Source organism: Athene noctua, chromosome 4 (assembly GCF_965140245.1).
Source record: "Athene noctua chromosome 4, bAthNoc1.hap1.1, whole genome shotgun sequence".
Taxonomy (NCBI): Eukaryota; Metazoa; Chordata; class Aves; order Strigiformes; family Strigidae; genus Athene; species Athene noctua.
Window position 1 is genome coordinate 31831882 of NC_134040.1, and position 26951 is coordinate 31858832.

The window sequence follows — 26951 nt, forward strand, 5'->3', positions numbered from 1 at the left end:
CTTGGATTTTCAGCAGGACTGATAAAATTTATGAAAACTTGGAACAGGCAAATATTACTAGCTCATGTAACTAAATAAGATCTTTTTAACTGGAATTCATAATAAACATGAGAATGCATCTGGCTTCTAGCCAGTAAAAATGAAATAATTACTGCATTAAAGATAGAAGGTTTATCTTTTTATACTGCAGGTTCCCTCTCCAATTACATCTGCTTAACATAATTTAATAGATAACAAGTTATTATTTGCACACGATAACAGTTAAGATGTAGTAAGCATCTTTAATTATTAAAGCATTATTTAATATTTTTCCTTTCCAGAAAAGGCTCTTCTAAGCTTTTAGATCTCAGCGTGTTTTTGTTTAAACCACTTGTGGAATCCGTCCCACATCTGTTTTTCAGGATATTTAAAAAACTTTTACAAGCTGTACTAGAAACCCACTATGTATCTTTATAGCAAGTTCTCTTCTTTTGCCTGGGAGGCAGAGGGGACGACAGTGGTGCTCCCACTAGGTGGGACAACATCCTGTAGGGTTTTTAAGAATTAGCACACTCTTTTTTTTTTTTTTTTTCCAGGAGAAAGGGCAATTTTCCAAAAGCCTGTGGGAACCTGTTGAGAGCCAACCCAGCTGGAGCAGACTAGCCCAGGAGCTGCCTCTTACGGCTCCCCTTGGATTATTATCCCAGCAGGTGACACAAGAGCCTGTTCTTGGCAAATTTTGACTTCTGCCTTGCTGGGTGATGGGGTCAGCACCTGCAGAGCTGGGAGCTGGTGGGAACCCCTGTGATGTTCTGCCTGCATTCCGTCAGCTGGCTGACAGTGGGTAAGGTGGGAGAGGAGCTCCAGGATCAGCAGGGTGTGCAAGACTGCCGCTCAGAGACAAGATTTAAATGGTGTGGTAATCCAGGCTGTGTTTGCCTGGGAACATTTAATGCTGAAATACTTAAAAATATTAGGTTGAAAGTAGTAACAAATAAATGACCTTTACTTCTGCTTGTACACAGGATTTTTCTTACAATTCTGGAAGTGCTGTTGGAACAGCAACTCTGACTTTGGCCAGGTCTGTTAGTGACCTGAATGGAAGTCATGTGTACGTGCCTTTACCATTGAAGTTAACGATACGTGCAGGTGTTGTTGATGCTGGGTACCGTTCTGACTGGCACGGCACCAAACTTCCTTGTAGACATTTATCATAATGAAGTAGAAATGTGGTTCAGGTTTTCAGGTACCCTCCAGTCCTAGAAGCCACAATGTAATGGATGTGGACAGCCTACCAACTAGCATGTGTTGCAGGAAGATTCAGACCTGTGAGGTCTGTGTGATCTTTCCTTTCTCTGTATTTCTCCTTTTCTGAATATTTCCTTTTCCTTCAGAAGTCTCCGCTGACTGTCAACAGGTATATGAAGGGTTTTGTTGTTTTTTTTTCTCCAAGGCATGTTATGATACAACAATCTAAAGTCTTACGCAGATAACACTGTGATTGGTCTTGAAGGTTGTATGGACCCACCTTGTCACCAAGCAATGCTTGCCCAGTTTCTTGCCCTTAAACTGAATTTTAATGTTGCTTAGATGTCAGATGCTGATTCTTCTAAGAGTTTCTATTTCAAAACAAACCACCCATAATTCAGAGTACTCTGTCAGTACATCTAGGAATAAATCTGCCTTTTTTTTTTTTTTCCAAGCCAGTAACAATATTTTTGTTTTCTGCTTTTTAAAACTCTAATTAAATGTTTAATTTAACAGCCATTTATTCATGCTTATTCTAGTTTATTCTCTAACTTTCCTGAATGTTATATGGACATTGCAGCTCTCTTTAGATCACCATGTGAAGGACAGAAGGCTGATATAAACAGGGAATTATTAAAAGCAATCTCCCACTTAGAAAAATGAATAATACAGATAATTCTCTTACACTGGTGCCTCAAAAACATTACTTCTAAAGAGTACAGTTTAACTGATCTTGTTAACATAATGCTTCAAACAGTCCACCATCTACAGGAAAAAACTAAAATGAAGCAGTATGTGATGCCCCATGGCACAACAGCCCTGATCACTTGCACTTCTGTTTCATAATGATTCTCAACTAGATTTTTGTTGCTTCATCTTGGTAAAGAACTAATTGGAACCAAATCGGCTTCAATCTTGTTTTGCCGTTTTAATTTGCAAATAAAATGAAGAGTAAGGAAAATGGATTTGAAGGTGACAGTATTTAAAAATTACTTAAATCTCTTCCTTAAAGTAGTTCTCAACTCTTCAGGGGCTGAAGTTTTTTGGGTGGGAGGATGATGGTTATTAACTTTCCAAAAACGAAATTATTTTGAAAAATATTCTTACAAGTGTAATACGTCTCAAATGATTAGCTCCTTTAAAATACTAATGATCTTCAGTTATGAAAAATTGTAGCAGTAGATGGAAGAAAATTAGAAATTGAGATTTAAATGAAAACCATGAAACTGTGGATAGAATACTGTGCAATGCTGTAAAAAGAAAAATTATACTATTTTAAATCAAGCACTAATTTAAATACATGTTAATTTTCCTGCTACTGTGTGATTTCAGGGTAACATTATCTGTATATTTGTCCTAATGTGGCTGGATCATTACTAAAGGTCTCTCCTATTTTAGAATTCTGGGAGCGTAATGTTTGTTTTGGGAATAATCACATGTGTGCACAGCTCCCCCTTCCTTCTCCCCTTTAAATTGCTTGTACGTGATCTAAATAAAATTGAGGTTTCACAAAGATTTTTTTTTTTTTCATTTCAAAGAGGGGAAGAGGTATTATTTTTATTTTCCTCTGACAGGGAATATCTAGATATCAAAGAGAGCGAAGCATTTGAGCCTTTTTAAATTATTCAGGATTGCCATATATTTTACATGAGAAGATATTCTTGTATATCTTGATTAAGCATAGGAAACTGGTCTAATATAGTATGCATTAATATGTAGAACTTCAGATCCTAAGAAAGGAATGTCGTGTTTACTTATAAGAAGGAGTTATTGAGGGAAGAAAAACTGGAAACCGTTAATTTGCGTGATTACAGGCTGAATTTTGTAGTACCATAAACATCACCTAAGATATGTGAAGACAGCTACCTGAAGAGAAATACGATGCTGCTAAAATGTAAAACTAGCCAGAAAAAATAACTGTTGGCTATTTTAATTAACAAGTTTACGGAAATATCTGTCTAACTCAGTTTCAAATTTTTCCCTTAAGACAAACAGCTTGAGCCAGGCTTTAGCTGGCTTATTGGGGAAAATTCATTTGGTTTTAATCTTTAGCAATGAAATAAAAATTACAATACATGTTTAATCCTCGTGCATGAAAGTCCTAAATAAAAATATTTAAAACATGATAACAGACAATTAGTATAATTAACAGCTTTATGTGTTTGCTGATGACATACAGATATTCCACATTTTTATACTTGCTAGGAAACAGTAGGCATATTCATTACGAGACACTCCACCAATGCCTATGGACCCATGGCGCTATGTTAAATTCATGTCTGGAATTTTTGACCTACAACAGGAACTAGAGATCTTTATTTAAAGAAAAAATATTGTGAGGAAAAGTCAGGTTACTCCTCAAAACTCAGCATTCATTTTTTTTTCCTTGAGGGAAATTATTATTCAGTAGTTCTTTGATTCATAAAGACCTGATATTTATTTTTCTCTTCTCTGAAAAACTCACTGATCTCTTCCTTTAGAAACTGGCAGTGTCAAAAGAAGCTGTTTCACATCATACTTCTGCCATAGATGTGAAATCCTGTGGCCACAAGTTTTAGCCTCTCCACCTCCTCCAGAGCATAGCTGACATATCATTATCTGTGAGGCTTACTAAATCTGACTGTTATTACCACGCATCGTGGGTACATTCTTAATGTCTATCTTCAGAATAAAACAGAATAAAATAGATGGCATCCCACTGTGGTGAAAAAAGAAGGGTTTCATTATGAATCATTCTCAAATCACCAAGTTAAACTTAGCATCTTTGGATTTCACCGATGTCAGAAATCTAATCCTGCCAGTAGTGGAAAATAGAATTGATTTACATCTAGAAATATTCAGAGTAACCTTATTTACAACACAATCACACTTGTATATATATACTTCAAAATGCTTATATACATATAAGCAGCTGCTACCTTATTTCTAGTACAAACAGTAAAATAAATGATCTTTAAATAGCCTATATATTTGGCCAATAAACCACAACTGACTGAGGAAAGCACAGGTTTCTGTCTTCATCTGTTTATTGCAATACCACAAAAATAATTTTGTGGTAGCTTGGCTGCCTGACTTTGTTACCTTGCATTGAAGCACAGGGTAAAGTCTCTGGAAATGGTGGCACTGCATGTGAAACCATTGCTCACATAACCTTTTTTGATATCTGAGTCAGAGCATTTTCTCTATAAATAAAGCCAAATTAAATGACCTGAAACAACTGCAAGCATTACTCTTTAGCAGAGTGTTTCTTGCTTTCATAGACTGTGATGCTTTGGTGGTGTGTGGGTGTCTGTGTGTACATTTTAAATGAAACATATTACCAGAAGGGTGGTATGCTATTGTCCAGTTCAGGAAACCAGACATTTACGCATTGCTGAGATTCAATGAGATATTATATTACACCAGGAAAAGATTTTTCTTAGTGTTTTGCAAAAATAAAAAATGTGTATTCCTTTCACTGTACCTTCAGGTGAATAATTCTCCATCTCCTGCTATGCAAACACCAGTAAGAAAACATGCTGCTTGACAGTGTTTGTTTCTGTCCACCTTGAATATTTCTTCACAGATTGCAATGTTGATTTTATTGTTTCTGTAGAAAGGAAAAAAATCTCTCACCCAACCAACACAGTTACAGCCAGTACAAAATCTGTGCATAGTCCATAAATGCAAAATTTTCTCACTAGGATATGTTGGATGAAATCCTGGCTTCATATAAATTAGTGGGAGTTGTGCCACTTCCTTCAGTTGGACCAGGATTTTTCTCAGCATGTGCCATTTAAAGAATACTGAAAAATTCTGAGCGATTTTGGTGGACCAGATGGCTGTGTTTCAATCTCTGATGGTACAAAAGTAATTCATTTAACTTTTTGGCACAAGGCCTGCATCTTTTCAAACTGGGGAATAATGTTTGGAGTTAAAGCTTGAACTGTTATAATAAAATGGGAAAAGTGGACTAATGTAGTAACATAATGATGTTAAATTGGAAACTATTACCCCCTTCAGAAAACAGTGGTAGTTCAAAGTGACAGTCAGGTTTTCCTCCCCCAGCACCATGTTACTTGCAGTTGACAGAAAAATCAAGTCAGAAGATTGTTTTATGGGGTAACTGATAGAGAATTTCCAGTGCCTGTTTTTTATAAAATAAAAATGACGTGGATTGCAAAATGATGCCAGTTGTTTGACTGCAGTGGGTTTAGAAAGTAATGTTTGGTACTGAAACAACACATAAGGGCTTATGATCAGTATGGAGTAATGCTCAGCACGCACCTAAAGCCTCTTTAATGCATGTGACAGCTTTTAATTAATTTGTCTTTTCAGCATTTTTTAAAAATTTTATTACCCCAGATGAACTAGTGTCTAATCTAATAAAATGCACAAGGGCTGTTGATTTGAAGTGTAATCATCTTGTAAAAATAAGACACATGTCCAATACTTGTATCAGATTCCTTGCCAAGTGCCAGAAATGTAACCTTAAGAAATTACTATGGGGCTGTTGTTGAATCTCTTTTCCCCACAGGAAAAAAAAATAATGTAATTAATTAAGTTTAATTAAATTTAATATTAAAAAAGTATTATGTAATACTGGATCGCTGGGTGAGTTGCAGAGTTGATTTCCAGACGCCCAGGGAAAGCAGAGCCTCTTCTCTCCTTGATAGAGATGTCCTATTGAGAGCGCCGGGATGGAGAAGTCAGTTTCTCTTCAGATACTTGTTTCAATAAACTGCTTAAAAGGAAGATGGGTAGTTTCTTCCCAAAAGTCCACAGAGGACTGCAGTAGAAGTCTTCCCATTTATATTAGATTTCGTACCTTTGATGTTGTTTTGTTAAAATTGATGTAGAAATGTACTTTCTTTGCACAAGAATCGACAAGCTTAAAAACAATGTAAAATGTTCCCTGTACTCTGGTCAGTATGTAAAAGTCACATAGAAACTGAGCCGATAGTGATGTACATCACTTAATTGGGGCATGCTTAATAAGAAAATCTGTTTAATTGGGCTTTCTTCCAGTGAAACTGTTTAGGCTGAGACTGAATGGAAATGACTGCTGCTTAAATGGAACATTATGAACAAAAAAAATCATCTAAATGGGTGTGCATTTGTCTAGGGACATTGTGTAGCAATAATTAACTGGGTATTTAAATAGATACAAAATGCAGGGCTCTTTTTCTTAAATACAGAAATAGACAAATAAAGATTATACCTTTCTGTAGCTCTGTCCTTAAAATTCCTGGGCTTATATAAAAGGTGTCATAAATCAATCATGGCCAGCAACTAAATAAATCCTAAACATTCTCCATTTCCCCTCTGCTTTCTTGGCCAGCGTTCATTTGCTTGCAAGGCTACACCCACAGATGGGTTTAGGCAAGCGGCAATCATTTCGTCTCTCTAAATGTGATGCTTTGATCCTGGTTACTATGTCTTAAACTGCCTTCGAGCTTTCACCCAGTTCTGCTCTGGTGGGAGCTCTGCAATTCATTTCAGTACCAACAAATCTAAAACAATAAATAGGCAGAGGAACAAATATCTCTTTGACTCTTGTGCTGGGCTTCTGTTCAGATCTGACACTTGTTTCAAATCTGACACTTTGAATTTACATAAATCTGTCTCCTGAGATGCATTTTATAAATGTATCTATCTTGGTGACAGGTTCCTTTACAGCTTCTCTTGATAGTTGTTCTAAACTGTGCTGTATTCCCTGTGTTCAGCACTGAGCCTCTTTAGTGGATTATGATTTTCCCCAAAGCACTGATCTCTCTGAGCAGCAAAATAGATCTGCATATTTTATTTGGGAACTAATTCTGTGAGCCTCATCCTCATTTTAGGACACAGGATTTTGCTGCCTTTTTTATCCTTAATGTTCTACTTCATTCTCATCAAATGTGCTATGGACTTCCAGGAGAGAAGGGGCTCTCTATATGTCAGCTGGCATGAGAGGTTTCTTTAGGCAGGCAAACAAAGCATGGTCTGTGCAGTAGCAGACTTGGGAAGCATAGCACAGAGGTTCAGTGAAAGAGAAGCTGGGCAGCAAACAGTGACGTGAGTGTTGGTATTGCCCAGAACGTTGTTCAACTCTGCCATGCTGAAAAATGCCATCTGGATCCATGATGCCCTTTGAGGTCTGACTGCAGTACTGTTGAGAATAAAGACTAGATGGCTTTCCTTGAAGGAAAGATTGATTTGTTGTATAGAATTTTAGTGTGACTTTTGCCTTTAATATTATCCTTCAAATAACCCAGACTTTCTTGGTTTATAGAAAGAAAGAAGCGGTGTTAGAAAGGTTTGGATGCTACTATTTGTCGATATAAATCTCACAGCATGTTTTGGGTGCCTACAACAATGCCCAGAGACAACCTGCAGCTCTTTGCTACTGATCCCACAGGAAGAAAAGAATGCATGGACTGGGTCTGTGCACGAAGTGGAGAGAAGCAGGCTCGAGGATTGAATGCCCTTTTCCTCTTCTGCTATTGAAAAGCCAAATTAACTTCTCTTTGCACTTCCAGGAACATGAGGCTCTTGGAGGGAGTGGGAAGCAATGAGGAGGAGGACAGAGACTGCCATGTGTGCCTACTTCCAGGGCTGTGGCCTTTCCAAGTCCTCCCCTTTGGAGCTGGCTCCACTGGGTAGCATCATGTGGCAAAGGCAGAATAGAAGAAGTTGTGCAGGATTGTGTGTTTTCCTTGGGCTGCCTTGAGAACCAGATTTTTACATATGTTTTGATGTGAGAAATTTACTGTCCCCTTAAATGTTACTGTTTAGACAGGGTGTCTTTCTAAATGTTTCATGGTTCAAAAGGAAATAGTTGAAATTGGTAAATTAAGGACCTGGGAAAAGATGCTCTGGCCCTTCACCCAGAGAAAAGGAAGATGGTAACATCTGCTCCGAAGCAGGAATAGAGGTTGGCCTTTATGCACCAGTGTCTTTGACAATAGTGGAGAACTGACCAAGCTGAGAATTTTAAGAAGAAGCAGTTATCTGTGTTGTTAAAAAGTGGAAAATGATGTCATTGTGTTTTGCCTTATTTTTAATTATAAACTAATGGTATTAAAACTCCTTGCCCCTTAGCTCTACAGACACAGGTTTATCCCATGCACGGAGGCACAGTAGTTCAAAATGCTGTGGAGACTGCAGAAAGTTATGCTGAGTCTGGAGAGATCCCAGAGGGAGCAGGCAGGGCCTTTGCTCTTCATTTACAGTTGTACTTAACTTACTTCTGTGGTAGCTGTTGCAGTGAGAGAAACACGGTTAATATGAGAATGGATGTTAATACCAGGAGTCTCAGAGTCTAATACAATAATATAAAAAGTCTGTTAAGAAATCTAAGCTGCAGATATATTACCAATTGTACTCTCTTAAAATCTGCATACCAAACAAAATCTCCCTTCCAAAAAAAGAAGAAAGATGAAGAGGACATGGCACAACAGTTTGGCTTTCTAACAACAGTTGACATCATTGTTTATTTGCTTATGTTTTATATTTCCAAGTCTTCTTTTCTAACCATAAGAAACATAAAGAGCTGCTTCACTCTGGATGTGAAAAACTGTTGTTTTCTGCTCCTGAGCAGAACTTCTTTCAAACGAACTGGAGACAGAAATCCTCCAAAACAGAGAACAATCCATATTATTCTTGACTGAAGCACAGGGACCTCAGTGACATTGAAGGGTGGAGATCTATGGAGTCAGGAAACAAGAACTGGTTTGTGCCCATCAACAAATTTCTGTAAAGAAAACTGTTAGTCAGTAACATAAAATTAGAATCTGGTTTCTTTTGGATGGTCTGGAATCTCTAAATATATCTGTTTGTTTTTTTAGGATAGTGTAGCTGTCAGAGAGTTGTATTTTCCCACTGCAAACAAATGTGGGTGTATGTGAATATGTAATGCAATTAATTACCCACAGTGGATGACATTTCTTTCCTTTACGGTGCTGAAATAGAAGTCAATTATCACTCTAAAATAGCTTGACTTTCTAGTCTTCAAATAGATAAGAATGTAGAATTTGTGTGTGATGGCTATACTCTGTGAAATTCTTTCCCCTGCATGCATTTGCTCTCTTTCATGTTATTACAGCAAATAACAAAATGTTACAGGGAATGACATACTGGCTTGATACAGAGCCCCAGGAGATGGGAAGAGACTCCCTTTGCCTGAGTAGGTTCTGCAGGAGGAGCTAAGAATCCTGTTGGGTAGCCTAGTTTGTAACAATAACAGAAAAACTGTCTGAGTAAGTTACTTTGAGGCTCAAAACAAGTGTCAGAGCAAGATTAAGCCTTAAACATTCTACAGTGCAGTGAGTAAATAAGTGCAGAATATTAATTGGTTTAGTGTTAGACAGTTAATGGTAAAAGTACAGAGGCAGAGTGGCCAACTCCAGAAGGGTTTCTCTTGCTGCTCAGGAAGGCATTTGGCTGCTGTGTACAGAGAAGTTTCAGCTTTTTGCCTCACTATAGCACTGACATTGAGAGTTGCAACTTTGTCAGTCTTGGAGTGTTTGCCAAGGAAATGGCGTGTCTTTATTCAATATAGTTGGGATTACTGGTGGTTCCTTTAGGAGGCTGCTCAAATTCCAGCTTCTGCTAAAGAATTTCTGTACTAATATTTTCTTGTTGATTTATTGGTTTGGTTTGATTTTTTTTCAGTTCTTGTATGTTTTCAATACACAACTTGGATGGTACTATGTAGGACTAATTTGGGTTTCAATTTTTGTGGCATTTTGACTCCCTTAGCCTTTGAGTTGTAGTCCACTCCTGTGATGGGCAATTATGCCATGCATTGCTTTCATGGATTTATCATATTCTGTCTTTAAAACTGGCCACAAGTGTTTTGCTTCCAGATACTGTGGGTTTTTTCCAGGTTCTTATAGTTTTGTATGTTGGTGAGGGGTAAGTTTTGTGTGTTTTTTCCCATGACCAGTGCATACATACTGTTCTCATTCAAGCTGCCCATTACCTTAAATTAACTTTTCTCTTATGTCATTTGCTTCTCTGATGTATTTCTAGAGAACCTCCCCTCCCTTCCTGTTTTGCTTTAGTTTTTACTGCACTACAGAATCTGGGGTTTCTGTGCTGTTGTCCCACTGTGTGGTGCAGAACAGACACATACACAAAGATTTTGGCTGGCACGGAGTTATCCCGCTCCAGAATCCAAAGCAGCAGTTCTGTGCCTCAGCTGACAAGCCTTCCCTAAAGCATATGGTCACGCTCATGTAACTCCACTTCTTTTAGGATGTGAGATGGTGTCTCACACAGCAGCAGCATGACGATGTGTTCTCCTAAAAATAATCAGACTGCTAGGGGTAGGTTTGCTTCGTTTCTTGCTACATCACCTTTTAAATGCTTAGATACATTGTAGTTAGTAATCTGTACTTGCAAGTGAAGGATTAGCGGTGTGGCCAGATTGGAGTTTCATAACTGTCTGTGGGCTGCTGCTAACCTGGATGATGCACTAAGTGGCACTTAGAGCTGGGAGCACACACCAGTTAAAGATCATGTATAGGCAAGTGGCACCAAAATTGGCAGACCAAATCCTGTATGTTCTCACTACTCATGACAGTGTATATATGCAGAACATCTTTAGCTACCATAAAATCACTCTGTTCTCTTCCAAAGCAGAGGCTTGTGCTGCTTGTGTGCTGCCACCCACTCAGCTAGGAATCTGTTGCTCTGGCATTTGTTTTTTCTTTCATTCTCTTTTAAAATATAGTGTCTGCCACTTGTGAAGGTGCCCTGTCAATGGCTGTTTCAACACAGATTAGCAAATGAAACTCTCTCAGCTAGTGGAGGCCCATTTAAGAGAGAGGTGAAGTTTGATCCAAGGTTTTAGTTCATCCCCAGTTTCCAGATCACAGACTTTAATTTTTCTAATCAACAAATCCCAGACTCTCAAGGCTCCCCCAGCTTGGGGGGCTCAGCCTATGCTTGTAATAGATGTAGCTGAATCGCTGAAAATTTCCTGGAGTTCATTCATTTAGCCAATAGAAATACTTAAGATATTCTATCCTCACACTAGTTGGAATCTCAAGATTAAATGAAAATACATTATTGTTTTAAAGGGTTGTTCATTGTACCAGTCATGGGTTCAGCTTTGTCTGCTCAAAGACTTAACATACATGACAGGGAATGTGCAAAATCTAAGAGGCCAAAGTACAATGGAATTGGATGCATGAAAAACAAATAGACCTCTTGCGTAGTCATCTCTCTGCTTGAAAAATTACTTTTTTTTTCCCTGAATTTTCAGGTAGGGTTCCTCTGTTGCTGTTTTCCCAACTGTGGTATAGCAAGCCCTTGAACCTCAAAAGGCTTGGGGTAGCCCAGAAAAGACTGACACGTTTTTTCTCAACAACGTACTAGATTGCTTTATGTAGAAAACCACAGATCTGTTACATCAGAGTTACATGCTGTTATGTGAAGAAATCCTATTGAAATTTTTTTAAAGAATTTTAGAAAATGATAGAGCTGCTATAGAGTATTTTAAGGTACAGTCATTGAAGGCTAAATATGTCCTTGTGTCCAGCACACTGTGATGAGGCATGTAATCAGGACAGTTTGGGGCACTGAGCTTTTCAAATTGTTTGTGCAGGGGGAAATTGATAATACTATCAAAGAACAGCTGTTTCGCTGAAAAGTCTGAAGTGCTGACACAGACATAAAAAGGCTCTGTGGTTCATTGGCTTGTGAGCAAAGCAACCCAGTATTGGTAAACACACTTTACATTCCTTTACGTGCTGTTGACAACTTACTTTGGCGACAGATACCATCAGAAGGCTATTGCTGAGACACCACCGTTGGGGAGCACTGTTCAGTCTTAAAAAGGAAGATATTAAGAAGTGACTCAGGATGAAGATATTTGCTAGGTGTTGGTATAGAAGCAGTATAATGTATAAAAAAAATTATGTCACCTAAGATGTATTATTCTTAGTGTTGACTGGAGGTGGTGTGCTAGTTTTCAAATCTATTGAGTCAACCAAATTAGTGGTTTGCCAAAAATCAAAAATTCTGATCATCATTCTAAGATGTAGAGATCTGTGTGTAAAGTTGCTTTTGATATCTTTCGGGCAGGTGTTTAAAAACTTTTCAGTATTCTGAAAAGACCTTCCCATTTTGAGATCTTATTTTCCTAATCTTCAAATTACCTGTTTTCTGGTTGCTAGCCACTGGGGTAGTTAAGAGTTCTCTTTGAGAGTAACAGATCTTTTGCATTTATTTTCCTAATATCAAACTATATGTAGGTGGTTGGAAAATACTGGGTGGAACTATTGGGAAATATGGTTTTTGTCCCTCTCTCCCTCCAAAATTTATGGCAACACTACAGCGAGGCAAGGCTTTAGCTGTACAGTTTTACAGCCTAGAGAAATAGATGTTATTCTTTTTTCTTAGAACTGGCAAACTTTGTAGCATAATGTAATCCAAAATGCAGCACCTAGATGAAAACTACTGTTTTCTCTTTTATGCACTGTAATGGAGCCTGTAATGATACCTGTTCTGGTTTTATTTGTATGGTTGTCTGGTAGAATTGCTGCTTGCTGACTCATATGAGGGATTTGATTTCACCTAGGAGGACATCCTGAATCTTCAATGAGAGTTAATATGCAGAAGAAAATGTAGATGCCTCTAGAAATGTTTATTGCTGAAATGTCTAGGCTTTCTTTCACAAAACAATTATGTCTATTTATAGCACTGAAGGCATTGAAGGTGACATTCTAGTACCCTTTTAATATTTAATGTTAAAAGGTCAAAGGTTTGTTGGTCTAATTCTGTCTTGATAACAGATCCTTGAGACACCAGAGGGTGTCTGGAGCATTAAGAGAGGAAAAATAGCAGGTTGAAGTCTATACTTGTCAGAAGTCCAGCAACTTTACTGCAAGGTAGCTCAGCATCTAGTGGAAGCCAGTATCTAGCTTGTAATTAAGTTGTAATTAGGTTTGAATGGTTATTTGTGGTATTTTAGATATTATTTAGATATTTTAGATGTTTAGATAAGCTCACCTGAGACAAACCTCAAGGAAGTTTTGGGACAGTGCCTAAGTTCCCCTAATACTTAACTGAATATTGGGAACTAAAGACTTTTATCCCAGTTCTTTGCTTTTTGCACTACTGTGACTACTGTCCTGCCTTCCTGCCTCTGCCACGATGCACGCCCTGGTCCTCTCCGGTTCTTGGTGCCCTGCCATTACCACTCAGCATCTCATACTAGCAGTGTTATAATCAGAGTGATGAACCTCTCATCCAGCAGAGCCACTCAGAGGTGTGTAAGGTTAGTCTCTGTTCTCACAGACAACTTTCCAGGTGATCTCATCACCTTTTAAACAGCCTTTTGCAGCAGTTGCCAGTGTCACAACTTGGGGCTTGGGGACAATTCTTGGCCATGACCCTCTTAGGAAAAGCATGCATGTGCCTTGTAGTGTCATGACATTTCTTTAGCCCTCTACTAGGCTCCACAGAAGCTGAAGGCAGCTGGATGCTCCCTACATCTGACACAGCACACGAGTCAGCTCAGCACAAAGCTGTTTCTGTGTCACATTTTCTGCAGTGTTATTTCAGAGAGATAGGAGGACAATTTATCATTTGTAGGAAGAACTGACTTTCTCATTAGACTAAGTTTTAGAGGAACTACAAATACTACTCTAACCCTTTAGCTGGTATCTTTTCCACTTCCGTAATTTCAATTATAGGACACAGTAATTTGACAAGTATTTGACACACAATTTAGAAATGGTTTTAAACGTACCAGCCACTAAGGACTCTCTCTATCTGATCTAGCTCAACCCAAATCCTTTTGGGGAGCGACACAACCCACAGTGCACCACAGTGAGAAGGGCAGACTGGAAGCTGTTGTGAAAGCAGATGGTTCAGTGGCCCACATCTGATTTGTAAGCATGCAGCTCATGTGAGCATTAAGTATTTATTGCACTCAGGAGCTATTCTTGTTTAAATACCCTTACATATTGTCTTTAAGTGCCGCAGTTCCTATTATGTTTCTAGTAATGAAGATGAATGTGCTTGTGCTAAATCCTTACCATTGTGAGTGCATAAGGGATTTCTGCTTGGAGAGCTGTTGCCAGTCACCACTATCATGATAGCTAAACTTAATTCTGGATGAGGTGACAGAAGTAGCTGGCTACTGGCCTAAATAAGGAACATTGATAATATCTCCTGCCTGCCACCGTGAGCTTGTAACCTCTGGAGCTGAAGGCAGTGGAAATATTTGCTATGAAAAATTTAATTACTCTTACTTAGAACTCAAAATAAGTCAAACTTAAAGCATTTAGGAAAATAGTTGAGTGGTATTTTAGTAACAGTAAGATTTTGCTCAGAAAGCAGAGAAAGGTTCCTATAATAAGGGCAGATACAGAAATTTTTACCTCTAGTGTCCTCTTCCTTCCCCTTGACCTTCCCTCTGCACCAGTCTCCAGGGGTCTTGTAAACTGAAATATAGATCTAAATTGGAGGTTTTTTCAAAAAAAGCATACAAAATAAAAGCCTGTCCTAACGTTAGCTCTTCTTCATTTCAAAATCAAGAGGGCTCACTGCAGAACTTGGTCAATACAACCAAACCATGTCTGAACATTTAGGTACAAATCTCAAACAGGTTTCTTTTAATCCTGGAAGACTGGAGTATTCTAGCTGTTGCTGTCCTGACAGGTATGCAGTTAATTTTGCAAACTGTCATGACAAGAAAGTTTCATACAACTTTGCTTGCCCTGGTTGACATTTTCCATCCAGCCTGTTCAGTCCTGAGGATTATTGTCAAATGTTTCAGAAGAAATTGACTTCTTACCTTTGAGGAATTAAATCTGGGAAGCAGGGAGGAGGTTTCTTCTTTTTTTTTAAATGCATCTTTTTTAATATTTTTTTTTTAAATTTAATAATTTATGCTGAAAAACTGGAAACCTTAATGCTCTGGAGTCAGGATTTCAAATGTGGTAAGATGCCTGATGTGGTGTTGTGCCTCTTTCTACTGCCCTCAGAAAAAAAATAGCAAGAGGCTCATTCCCTTTCCAAATTTGGAGATAACAGTTTGTGCACATTAAGTTAGGACTTACTAGATAGTGCTTGTGATATTTGCCAGAGAGAACATCCACAGTTACTTCTTCAGCCTCTCATGATGTGTGAGTGGAGCTGTGCATGGGCTACATTGGAGCAGAGAGACCTCAGCAGAGCTTTCTCCCAATATTGCTTTATTCTCTGGCCTTCAAATGTGCTTCCTACACCTCCCAGACTACCCTTTTCTTTTTCAGACTGTAGTCACTATACAAAATATTTTTAATGGTGTTAAAAAGTTATTCTCATGTTAACTGTTCAAGTTTGGTTGGTTGGTTGGATTTTTTGTGTTGTTTGTTGTTTTTGTTTTGTTTTGTTGGTTTTTTTTGTGTGGGTTTTTTTTTTGTTTTTTTTTTTTTTTTTTTTTTGTGAGGACAGCTCTGCAGGCAAGCAAACACAGAATGAATGAATTTGGAAAACTGAGTAATCCTCTCCAGAGTACATTCTGATACATGAGTGCCACACTGAATAATGAGGAGAAAATGAAAACTTCTAAAACAAGTACTCTTGAAGTTAGAGCACTACCTTAGGTTGCTAGAGTATTTACGGTGTGATGTAGCTTTGGACAGTGCTGTTCCTGCACAGGGGTTTTGACTGCCTATATGTAAAGCTCCTTTCTGTCCTTTTCAGACACCAAACTCACCTGCTCACGTGCACATCCTTGTCATGTTCCCTAAGCTGTGTCCATGGAATGGCTCATTTCTTTGCCTCACTCATCTGCTAAGAAATAAACACAAACAACAACGTCTCTCTAAATAGGGGTTGTTTAATTTGCCTTGTAAGCACTATGATAACTGGTTTGGAGGCAAGGCAGTAAAGCATTTTTTAAAATGAGTCTTGTTTTTTTCTCTGGGCTCCATCCTACCCAGTGGTTTGTTGCCATCTCTGTGCTGGAGGTTTCCTGCCTGTTTGGTCATACTCGAGTGGAGAGGAGGCATCAAGTCTGCCAGGGTCAAAGTGAGCAGCTGGTGAGGGGGAAGAGAATGTACCCACTGAAGGAAAGAATAGAAAATTAAACAATTAACCATTTGTCAGAATAGGTAATAATTGACCTATATTCTAACAACCTAGATTAAGGAGTTGCAGTTGCTCTTGTATTACTAGCCTTGTTCAAAGTTATTTCATTGCACTCTAAAAGGCATCTATAGTACATATTTTAACAAGATAAAATAAAAAATTTCTCACAAGACTAGCCTTAGCAAGGAGAAGTAATTTCCTTGTAGCTTGATGACATTTGAGACTTGTTCAGCATTTCATGGATTTATAATTCTAAATCCTACTTGCCTGTAGGATCCAACGAGCTGCTTCCGAATTAAACTCCTCTGTGAAGCTACAGTAATTTGGCAAGAAGGAATCCATCACAGCCTGTTATTGTTGAATAGAGGTGATAACACCTCCTTTGCAGTTTCACACATTCCTTTTGTTTTCGTGCTGAACTTTCCAAAATTAGGCAGCTAATTCTGACAAGGAGAAGAAGCTTTTCTGGCACAGGGAACTCGACCTAAAATAATCTGCAGCTAATTTCTTTGGAAAGATGCAGTTTATATTTGGAGAGTACTTGACTGCTTCCTTAATGCATTTGATTGCTGTAATCCCTTGGGACATGTCTCCAGGGGCAATAAAGCTTTCTAATGCACTTCTTCAAAGTTCTGTCTCCATTCATAACTTCGTTCCAAGAGGAGATACTCTGTAAAACCAGGAGGACACAATTTATAAATTAAAGATGCCTAAGGGAGTAACTTTTTCAGTTGAATGGTGCAGCTGTATACCTTGCATATGTGGACATTTTCATAGAGTCATAGAATGATTTGGTTTGGAAGGGGCTTTAAAGATCATCTAGTTCCAACCCCCTGCCATGGGCAGGGACACCTTCCACTAGACCAGGTTGCTCAAAGCCCCGTCCAACCTGGCCTTGAACACTGCCAGGGAGGGGACAGCCACAGCTTCTCTGGGCAACCTGTGCCAGTGTCTCACCACCCTCATAGTAAATAAAATTTTGAATGCTTTCTCCTTTATATCAATTTCAGAAAGCACATGAGGGATTTATTTACGGTTTTTTAACCAGCAAAAGACTAAAACTGAGCACTCACGATATTAAGGCATAAATGTATGCTTTCACATATCACCTCCAGATCTACTGCAGTGGACTTGCTCAAGCCAGCCATTGACTAACTCTGTGAGTACATTAACACCAGTGCCTGCATTTTTGCTTTTCTTCCTCTTTTCTTTTGATTCAGGTCAAGTTATTAGTGAAAACTCTTATAAAGTTTTGTAACTTGCATATAGATCCTGTGCATATCAGAGAGGATTATTTGGTCCCAACAATTAGCAAACAAGACTGAAGGTCTAGCCATTGAATCCTGACTCTCAGTGCTGCAGGGCAGAGGTTGGGTTTTGCCACCTGAAATATGTCTGTCCCTAAAACTCATTTAATTTTACTGTTTTTCTTCATATCAGCAGTCTTAACAAGCTCCAGGTTCAACATACGTTTGTTGGGTTTCACCTGCGTATTATATGAATAAATCCCCGTGTTCACAGGTATACTTAAATCATGCAGGGTCACTCTCTGTGAGCAAATTAACACCTTAATCAAGGACTAAAGATTAATTTAGGGCAGTGTGGTCATTCAGTGATGATTGGCTTTGACTAAAAGGAAGTGCTTGACCTCTGTAGGAAGAAACTTCACTCAAAATCAGCAGAGAATCTCTCTTGCACATACAAGTGGAAACCTGGTAAGAAAGTTTTGCCTTTGAAAGATACTTGAGAAGTCTCTTGTTTTTCTGATCAAAATGTAATTCAGTGAAGTATCCTCCTTTTCTAGGAAGAAACCTATTAATTTAATAGCATGAAACAGAGCTGTACAGAAATGTATTAAGCTTCTATACAAGTTACTGTAAGACCTGTTAAATTTAAGAGAGTAGAGCACCCTCTCCAATTGCTTATTTTCTAGATTACCTATTAAAGTGCAAGAGAAAAGCCTAAGAACCCTACAGGGAATGCACTGGCACTTGTCTGGAAGAGTTGCATCCCAGTATTTTTGCTACAATAATAAGTGTGACGTGGTTTGTTGGTTTTGGAAGACAAGTGTTGGCATATCATTGCTTTACAGTGTGGAGTCAGCACTCCTTGCAAGAGTGTCCAGAAGGAAGGAGGGTTACAGAACTGTGAAACAAAGTGCTAAAATAAGCAGAAAAGTCCCAGATGTCTTAAGTACAAGGCAGATCCTGCTGCCACTAACTGTGTCATACCCATTTTTGTGAAAAATGACTTTCAGCCTTCTAGATCTGTCATTTTTGTGCCCACAAATACTAGTATCACTGACTAAACAGCAAGTCCCTATTAATATGGGAAAAAAACTATGCCAGGGAATAATGGTAAGAATTTAAGATTATTATTGTCATGTTGGGTAGAGGGAAGTGTGATGATTTCAGTTAGACCAAGCAGGCAAAGCATGCCTTTCCTGCCCAGGACTAGCACAGAGCAAGTCTGCTGGTTCATTCAAACCAAACCATGGAAATGTTATTGCAATTTTACACGGTGTGACACAATTTAATGTGATGTAATTTGACTCCAAAGAAAATTAATGCAGTAAATTAGGCTGGATGGATGCAATTCTATAATCTTTAGTTTTAGTATGACACAGGCTGTAGCATTTGTCAATAGGGATACATAGAGCTTCTTGTGTAAACTAAGAGTTGGACTTTTTTTCCTGCTGTGACAAACAATATTATCTGTTTTAGTGTACAGTCAGCTGTGGATAAATTTTTAGGCTTTTACTTCTAAGTGGAAAACCACCACACTGACAGTTAGGGGAGACCTTTTTTTTTTTTTCATATGTCAGCATATCTTTTCTTTAAATTATCCGTGTTGCTATTGAAACTCAGAAGTTCTCAGATGGTTTTTTTTGTTTCAAACAAATGAACTTTCCTCCCTCTCAGGCTACCTTTTGATAATATTTTGAGTATTTTCCAATATTCATTCTTTTCAGTGTAGGGAGTAATTCTTTTTAATATCAAGGGCAGATAGATTTAGCAAAGATTTGAAGTTGCATTTGCCTTAGTCATGCATGCTAGACTGGGTATTTAGGCTCATTGAACCTAAACCAAAGATGGAACAAGCTGGAAACATTCACTCCATGCTTTTATGTAAAATTTTTGGGAATTCTGTTCTGAGACCCTAGCAGCAATATTCTGGGACCAAAATTTCTGGTAGTATTTTGGTACTTCTTGGAAACTGAAATAGCAAATACAAAAATCTTGTGAAAGCTTCTTAGACATTTTATTTTAAAACAGATGTTGAAAAGAACATTCCCAATTTTAGCCAAATGTTTCATCTCCTTAGAGTGGGTATCAGCATTGGTACTCTTACTTGCTCACCTGCTTTTGTTTCTATAGCAGACCCCCCACGTTTCCTGTTGTTGGTATATACACGCAGCTTCTGTAGCTGTCATTAAGGTCTCTTTAGTTTTGCCCCCCTGCTCATTTGTTTGAACTCCTCCTTTTATTTCCTATAGAGTTCTCTCAAATCTAACTACTTGCATCAGCTGGCTTTCTTAATTCCCAGTAGCACAGGAAGCATTTGGTCATTTCAGCACCACCAAGCAATGATTTATTTACCACTGGGCAATATACTGAAATACTGAAGTGAAATAATGCCAGAAGTAATTGCAACAGTTTTTACTTTTTGATGTGACAATGTACCAATATCATAAATACCAAACTGTTTTGTAATTGGGTCCTTTTTGCTGCCCAATATCACTTTCATTTTGCTATACTTACCTAGAGAAAAGATAGCATTGAATAATCCCTGCATTGCTCTCAGAAAAGGGGGAAAACAAAGATACAAACAAATACTAGATCAGTGCACTGAAAATCTTACAAGAGAGAGTTGGGATCTCTGGGTTTAAAAGGACACAACTAAAAACCAATATACACTTGGAATATTTCCTTGTCAGTGAAGAACCTTTTGCATTTCAGTAACAAACTGTGGTGAGTTGACCTCGGCCAGCTGCCCACCCATCTGCTCTCTCATTCCCCCCTCCTCAGCAGAACAGGGGGACAAAATAAGGCGGAAAAAAACCTTTGTGGGAGAGGAGATCCCTTATGGTAAGGGAGATCCCTTACCAATTACTGTCACAGGCAATGCAGTCTTGACTTGGGAGAGATTAATTTAATTTATTGCCAATTAAAAATAGTTGGGTGGTAAGAAGGAAAGAAAAGCTAAACCACCTTCCTCCCAACCCTTTCTTCCTAGACTCATCCAATACACAAACAGACATCCAATAAATATTTCAAAACTCTCAAGATTTTGGTTGCTTGTCACAAATTTATCTTGCTGCTTAATTACACGGAAAGTATCCTGGGGGCCCAGTTCTTCAGAAGCATCCTGCTTGGTGTTACACATCACATTCTGCAAGATGTGACCTGAGTCTGTAACAGTGGTTCCTGTGGCTGAGCTGATGCTAGGTTTGACTGAGGTCTCTGAGCTCTAGCAGGAGAACCTGTTCCTCCAGAGAAGCTGTGATCTCAGTTTGTTGTGTTGCTGGAAATACCAGATAGGGCATAAATGTCCATGGACATACCACAGCAGTCTTTGTTCTCATCTCCTTTCATCTCCCTTCAGGGCATGATACTTGAATGGGTTTTCTTTCAAATATCTGCCCATTTTCCCGCTCTAGGCACTTTCTCACTGAAAGAAAGTGAGCCTATTTAAGTGTCTCTGATACTGACAGTTGACATATTTACCTTCAGCTATCTCATTGGGAAAGATGCTGTTCTAAGGTTGTGGAGAAGTATGAGAAATACAGCATTGATAAGAGGATTGTCACTTATTGCTGATACAGCAGCAGTTCCAAAAACATGTTGGATGCTTCTCAAACTTACAAAAAGACTTAATGCCTATCCAAAAACCCATGCAAACCATAAATTAGAGCATTAGAAAGACTTTCTAATCCATACTTCTTTTCACATAGAGAGAGAAAAAATGAGGGTTTCCAGGTGACTGAAAATATCTGCCAGGGTGAAAACTTTATTGAGTGTACCAAAATGCAAAAAGCGAAGACAAACATGTACTGCTGTTGCTATGGTGTACTTTCACAGTTACATTTCTTTCACTCTACATATATTTTCTGTCTGTCACAGTGGAGGTGGTGATGGGTTGCACAACCAGCCATACCTGAAAAGGGGTTTCTAAACTGCTTTAAAATGTCACTGGCTTGATAGAATGTGTGGTGTTCACAACAAACTTCATCCAGAAGATTTTTTGTGATAATTTATGTTTAGAAAAAGCATCTGATAAGAATCCATTAAATGCTGATATAGATTCTATTAATAAATTCCTATTAAAATAATAACTCATTTTACAATTAGTTGTTTTTTTAATGAGGCTTTTACATCTAATATATATTTCTTTTTGTAAGAATAACTTCTGCAAAAGGTGCATTTTCCAATTTGAAAAATAAACACAGTAACGGTACTAATCTGTTGCTTCACTTTACTGGGAGATAGAGCAATTTAAGTGAAGAAAAAGCATGACACTGAATAATAAGCAGAGCACATTCATCTTTTCTAGGAACTGGAGTTGTAGCCTACTACAATTAGCAAAAGATGAATAAGTATATAAAATTCAGCATGCATTTCCTTGAGATGAAAAAATACCTAACAGGAAGACCTCACAGTTTTGGGGAAAGGTAGAAGAAGCTTTTAAAATTATTTTTTATTTGTTATTTACTTCAACAAAACCACATATGCCAAGTTGGCATTTTTAAAGTATGTTCCAAAAAATGCCCCCTAATTAGATGAAGGGAGAAACAAGACAGAATTTCTAACAGAGCTGGTATTGCTTTTAAGTCATCCTTTGATATTTAAATAGATATTAATTAGTTTTAAGCTGTGTAAAGAGTCTCTTGCCCTATTAACTGATTTATTTAATTCTGCTGGCTCGTGCTGAGGACTTTATTTTCAGGTTAGATCAAGTTGTGAAGGGAAGTAAAAGTTCTTTGAATTTTGAAGCTTTCTTTAATGTGTTGTAAAAACCTGAAAACTGACCATGTATGTGATTCTGAGTGGGTGTATATATATATATTTTTAAGCATATGTATATTTTACATTGGGTATTACATATCACCACTGGCAAAAGGCTTGGGAACTTTGCTGCTAAGGGGCATTTCTGTCTGTCAAATGGACAGACATTAATGTACTTTCTGGAAAAGTTCTGTATTTTGTTCATGGAAGTGTCATGGAATTGAAAGAAAAATTATTCCATGGTACTCAGTGTGGGTCATTTCAAGAAGAGGGTAAACTAGAGATTCATGATATGCACAAATAAGAGCTTTAATACAATTAATACTCTCAAGTCCTTTTAAGTGATTTTTCTTACTTCCTTTGAGACTTCTGAGTTTATTATAGATTTATAGAGCTGTTTTTTCATAAATACCCATGTGATTTCTTCCATTACATGTGGCACTTTATTAAATAAACACAACAAACATTGAGAGTCCTATTGATGTTGTATTTGATAGAAGACTGTCATATCTTCACACAGCAAATTATTTCCTTCCCTCATCCCTTCCTGTCTCTTGAGGTTTGCACACCTCATATTTTATATCCTTAGGATAACTAGAAGCAATTAGGGAAACTATTGTCCCTCACCACTGCATTTTCTGCTTTCTCTCTTTTTATATGTGAGAGAGAAAAATTAGAAGGTTACAAACTCTTCAGGGATGGAACTATTGATTATCACTAAGTAATATTAATCTTGTCTGGACAATGTAGCTTTTTGCGTATAGATTTCTTGCAGGCAAAGAGTGCCAAGTCTCTGCAATCCCACTTCTTAATTTCCAAATGACAGAAGTACAAGAGGGGAAAAGTACAAACCCTTTTGTGCTGTTTGCTAATACCTAGCGATGATAGAACAGTATGAGAGAGGTAGATTGTCAATCACGTGACAGCAAGCAAAACCACCTGGATTCTGTATCAGGATGAAGATACTGGGCTGCCAGTAATCATCGACCACAGTTTCAGGGTCAAATTGTCATAGTAGAAGAGGCTGAAAAACTGCCTGGAACAAGCTGGACAATGTTTGCATTGCTTGTATAGTTAGTTGGAAAACAAGTTCTTTCATGTACAGCAAAGGCAGCTTAGACCAGTTGCCAGATAAAATCACTGCATGCAGCTGGCATGGCTCTCAGCTGAGTTTCCTCCCTGTGTTAGCAGGATTAAGACTGCCAGTGAAGTGCTCCCTCTGTCACTTCTCTCTATACAGAATAAAAAAAAAAAAAAAAGCATGCCAGTCACAGAGCTGCTGGCCCCAAACAGCTGTCCAGCAAACCATTGGCTCATTTGACTAACTTCACCAGAGACAGCATCTCGTGCTCTGCCAGAGGAGCCAGTCAGACAAACCTCCACTTTTTTTTTTTTTTTTTAATATTTTTCACAGAAATCTTTGATATTATTTGTTTTCCCTCAATGGTGATCTTGTGCGTTGAACAACCTCATTGGAAGGTCTTGCGAAGTCACCATCCTGTCTCATTTAAATTCCCTTTAAAGAACTGCTGTCCTCATGATGCCATTGAGAAACTTGTAATTATTAGGAAATCTGGAGTAACTGAATTTTTTGTACTAGGGACCGCAAAAATCTCTGTCAAACGCCACCACCTTGAACTCACAGGACCTGGATCTGGGGACTTTGGACCTGCGATCACTTTTTATTTCAGGTAGCAGCAGCTTTACCCCTGTGCAAGAGGCAATTTCCTTGTCTGACTTTGTGCCAGCAGCTGCTCTCTCTCCTGCCTTTCCTGGCAGCCTTTGCCTCCTGTGTCTTCCATGCTACCACCATGTGAATGGGCTGGCGAGCGGGATGGGCTGGAGCAGCTGCAGCCATAGATGTTGAAAGGAGAGAGCGGGGCTGGAAAGCAAGGACAAAAAAAAGCTGGCCTTCTCCCACTGCATTGCGTGTGGGGGTAGTTCCTGTCACTCTGTGAGGCCGGAGGAGCTGAATGGTTACTTAAGCAGTTTCTGTTCATACATCTGTTCCCCGTCTTCCCCAGGATGTTGCTGCAAGCCACAGGTTGGACCATCATGGTCTGTGTTAACAGCTTTGCATCACTGACCAGCTTAGACTCAATGATTATTTTTGTGTTCTTAAAGGCAGCAAAATGTATTTTACTTCTGTCAAATGCTTCATTTCAGGCAAGCCTTGGATGAAATGATGAGACAGGGATCCCCCTCTTAATTGTTGAACTGTGCACTTGTGTGTCCTCAGAAGCTTCTGCTTTTTGCCACCGATGACCTGTGGTGGTTGAGATAAAAACACAAAGCTTGTCAAAAGGAATCTGCTATGGCATCAGGATGGATACTCTTGGGTTTGCTGCCTGCTGGTGCGTGGCACTGCTGACTCAAAGACTTTCTACCTATACAGCATGTTGTTTTTATGCTTCTCTAATTACCCAATGATGAGGTCACTTGGTTCATTAAAGATTTATGTTTATATAGTGCCTTTCTTCAGACAGCTTCCAAGGCAGTGGGCAAATTAATTTCTGCACGAGCAAGTACCTGAAAACAAATTGTGATTTCTCCATAGATTGAGGAGCTAGTTACAAGAAACTCCCTTTCCCCTCTATTCTTGGATATGCACTAGGGTTAGGCATCATTACTCTGTGATGATTGGGCTGTCTGTGCACTTTGTGATATGACATTCCTCAAGGAGTTGCTCAGGCTTTTCTATTCCTCTTTTCCTTTTCTTTCAAGTTCTTTTGACAGGTTTTTTACTTTTATTCTTGTAGAGCAGGATCCTAATTCACAAGCAACTTTACAGCCTCGTTTAAGTTAGCCTGTAGCACAGAACTCAGTTTAGATCAAATAAAGGGACGAGAAGCTGGTCACATAATATTGCAAATAATTTTTCTAGCTGTGTTTGGAAATGGTGTGGGTATATAGTCAGGAATGACACTTGTAACAGTAGAACAGTGTTTTTAATTGCACTTTAAATGGCCAGAAAATAACTGGAGGATTTTTACCATTGTAAAAGAATCTTGCAGCAGTTGATGACCTGCCTTATCATTTAAGGTACTGCAAGGGAAGCAGAAACATTTTTTTCTAGGCATGAGAGGTTATAGTTGGCACAATAAACAGAGAAGCAAAACCACAGATCTTGGGAGTGAAATGAAGAAACATTAGTATTTCACATTTTTCTCTTATAGAGTGTTTTAGAACTAATTCTAATTGAAGATGTTGCGGTCCTTCAGAAAGAACATGATGCATTGTTTTAAAAGGAAAAAAAAAGCCTACCTCTTCTGAAGGCAGTGTTACATATAAACTGTGCAGAAGAGGAGCCTAAGCCGAGGGAGAGGTTGGGTTCTCATTTATTCCTTGCCAATTTACACGTAAATTCTGCCAGTGTAAGTATAACTAAGCACTACAATAAAGTATACTTTGATTTACACTTGAGCAAGTTCCCTATGGCTAGGACAGGTTGAGGTTAGCCAAGCACATTTGGAGAGCTGGATCAGATAATCTGATAGAGAAGTTCTCTCTAAAACCCTACAACCTAGGGAAGACTACAGTTTTATTTTGTTTTAGTTGCTGTTCAACATCAGTGAAGGTAAAACCACAGCATGTACTGGCTATGCTGCAGCACTGCAGTGTGTTAGTGCATTGCAAAAATACAACCATTTTCCCATTGCAATGGCATCTAGCTCCCCTAACCCCAAGTGCTTTCTCCCTTTTCTGTATCTCATCAGCAGTAATATCGCCCAGGTCAAAGAGTCTCATTTACCCATCTGTATGTCCCCCAGTGTCTTTAGATGCAGTTTTGCTGCCCGTCTGTGCAAGTATAATTAACCCTCAGTGCCCCTGGATGCGCTGGAGGGAGGTGAAGGAGTGCAGAGTTGAGGAGGGCACACAGCTGCCGTGTGTGTGCGTGTGTGTGTGCACGCGTGGGGGGGATGGTTGCCTTGCAAAATCTGCGTTTTTCATATTAAGACCTGGCAGGGTTTTCTGAGAAGACTATATACTGCCTTTCAGTTTGAGAGATCAAAGCTTCCTTCTTACTCAGTCTTTTGCATGCAGTTGAATTTTATCTACACAACCTTGACTGGAGAGATGACTTTTTAATGGTGTCAGCCTGACCCAGGAAAATGACAGTGTCAACAGCAATTGTTCTGCAGGTCTGTCAAGTTTAACCCAATTTTATCCTATTTATTCATGTCATTGTTTGGCTTGTAATAAATAGGGTTGTACTTTAAAAAAATAGGAACGTTTTCCGATTTTTGTTTCCTATACATGGAAACTACTTTCCTGGTTTCTCTTGTTTTTTCACATAATCACAGACTGGCTGAAGTTGGAAGGCTGCTCTGGAGGTCACCTGGTCCAACCCTTCTGCTCAGCAGAACCACCTAGAGCAGGTTGCCCAGGACTCTGTCCAGTTGGGTTTTGAATATCTCCAAGGATGGAGACTCCACAACCTCCCTGAGCAACCTGTGCCTGTGCTCGGTCACCCTCACAATAAAAATGTATTTCCTGATGTTCAAAGGGAACCTCCCGTGTTTCAGTTTGTGCCCATTGCCCCTTGTCCTGTCAGTTGGTGTTACTGAGAAGAGCCTGGCTTTTTCTTCTTTACAACTTTTACATCTTTCTAGCTTGTTACATGCACTTGCAGGTATTATTCAGAAGTATGGGCTTGTGGAATAGTGA

General features: G+C 38.7%; 1 protein-coding gene across 7 annotated transcripts in view; it reads left to right on the top strand.

The window, feature by feature from the left end:
* Nucleotides 1-26951, top strand: part of CRACD (capping protein inhibiting regulator of actin dynamics) — a 166907-nt gene that overhangs the window by 56947 nt on the left and 83009 nt on the right. For 2 of the 7 annotated variants that reach the window (XM_074904850.1, XM_074904851.1), the window contains exon 2: nt 576-823. The exons of the other annotated variants lie outside the window; for them this stretch is intronic. The gene's annotated coding sequence lies outside the window, so the exon portion shown is untranslated. The remainder of the gene's footprint in view (nt 1-575; nt 824-26951) is intronic. 7 annotated transcript variants of the gene reach the window in all.